Source organism: Echinops telfairi, unplaced genomic scaffold, assembly GCF_000313985.2.
Source record: "Echinops telfairi isolate 266 unplaced genomic scaffold, ASM31398v2 ScPeMD7_7;HRSCAF=31, whole genome shotgun sequence".
NCBI lineage: Eukaryota > Metazoa > Chordata > Mammalia > Afrosoricida > Tenrecidae > Echinops > Echinops telfairi.
The window spans coordinates 807,788-809,758 of record NW_022103904.1 but is presented as its reverse complement, the minus strand read 5'-3'; the positions used below and the strand labels follow the sequence as shown (position 1 = coordinate 809,758).

Sequence of the window (1,971 nt, the reverse complement as noted above, 5' to 3'; positions counted from 1 at the left end):
GGCCAGCCCCTTAGACCTCTCCACTGGTTCCCTACTCCACGCTGGCATGTTGCATTCACATCTTGGAGCACTAGCTTGAAGTCTGGTCCCTCTTTCCCTGTGGAGATGTAAACAATACCCTCCCCTTGGGTGGGTTAGTCCCCTGTGCCCCCACTACCCATTTCTTTTTTTTATTCTTTTTTTTCCGTTCCCCACCAAGTTCAATTTTTCTTAGAAAATGGTATAACATAATTAATGTGAAAACCCTAGCAGTAAATTATCCATTCTCCCAGGGGAAAACGTTTTAAAATTAGAAATGAATATCTGAAAAAGGCTCATATCCTCCAGGAAACATCATTAAAATGCTAAGTATTTAAAGCTAAGCAACAGAATTTACTCTTTCCAGCTCAATGAGGGGTATCAGGAGACCAGTGACTCTTCATCTCTCCATAGACATGAAAGTTAGATGATTTTGGCTTTGTTTGTTTGTTTTCTAAGCTCTAAATAAATTTCTATGGAGCTCTAGTGGTGCAGTGACTACAAGTTGAAAGTCAGCCGTTTGAAACCGCCAGCTGTTCAGCGGGAGGAAGACAGGGCTTTCTACCCCCATCAAAAGTCACCGTCTCAGAAACTCACAGGGGCAGTTCTACCCTGTCCTGTAGGGTCACTATGGGTCAGAATCCATTTGCTGGCAGTGAGTTTTGGTTTATATGAGTTTATAGAACAAAACCAAGATATTAGGATCCAATATATTAGGTTTCAATGATGACATGTCAAATTATGAGACGATAAATATATTAATTTTATTAGCTGTTGTAACAACCATCCCCAAGTTTTAACATCCTAAAACTATAAAGATGCATTTCTCATTCACATCACAACCCAATCAGGGGTCCAGTCTTCCAAGTGATATTACAGATATGGCCATTCTTTTCAGCTTGTAAGTTCTCATCTTCTAGAAATGCCTGAGAGTCATGCACAGGACACCCTGCATTCAAGAGATAGAATCAGCACACATCACTTTTCCTGCATCCCATTAGCAGTCACACAATGCTAATGTAAGTTTTCTTAGGTGTCCAGGACAAAGAAATGAGATAGAGGGGCATCTAAGCGATGTCTGCTCTAGGGAGGATGCTTGTCCATTAACCACTCTGGCACTCAGTTCCACTATATAAAATAAGCTAGTGGGACAATATCATGTTGTTTTGAGCTGCCATGGAGTCAGCCCCAACTCATGGCAACCCCCCCCACCAAAAAAAAAACCAACCAAAATGTTCCCTAACCTGTGCCACAGGTTGAAAATCAGTTCCATTGTGATCTCTAGAGTCTGTGCTGGTCGATTGTTGGAGGTAGCTCCCCAGACCTTTGTTCTTAGTTCATCTTAGTCTGGAAGGTCCACCTAAACATTTTCAGCATCTTAGCAGCACACAAGTGTCCACTTACAGAGGGACAGCGGCTGCACACTGGTTGGGAATAAATCTTGGGTCCCCTGTGTGGGAGGTGAGTAATCTACCACTGAACCACCATGCACTTCAGCTCTGGAATTCTGTGAGTCCCAAAGAAGAGATGCTTCTTCAAGTGTGTTCATGGATATGGTCTGCACATAGGATAAACTTTACTACTGTTCTATTATCTGAGACTTTTCTTCAACTGCTTAACATGGGATTTGTCTTCAGTGGTTTCAATGATACCCAAACAAGTACATTCAAGAGAGAGAGGAAGATTGTATCAGGCTTAGAATCAGCACACATCACTCTGTCCATATCCCATGGTCTTGAAGACAATCAAGATATCAATTTCTAGCCCTAAGTTTCTATGACCCAATGAATAGTTGTGCTAGTCTGGGTACTTTATAGAAACAAATCCACAGAAACTCATGTATAAGAGAGAGTTTTATATAAAGGATAAGTGCACATCAAGAAAACATCCCAACTCAGTGCTGCCCAAGCCCACAAGTCCAACATTAACCCATATGTCCAACACCAACCCACA

At 41.8% G+C, this 1,971-nt stretch overlaps 1 long non-coding RNA gene across 2 annotated transcripts in view; it reads right to left on the bottom strand.

The window, feature by feature from the left end:
• Positions 1 to 763: 763 nt before the first annotated feature.
• LOC123521253 overlaps positions 764 to 1,971 on the bottom strand; it is a 31,806-nt gene continuing 30,598 nt past the window's right edge. For both annotated transcript variants that reach the window (XR_006679722.1, XR_006679723.1), the window contains exon 2: positions 764 to 967. This is a non-coding gene — a long non-coding RNA (uncharacterized LOC123521253). The remainder of the gene's footprint in view (positions 968 to 1,971) is intronic.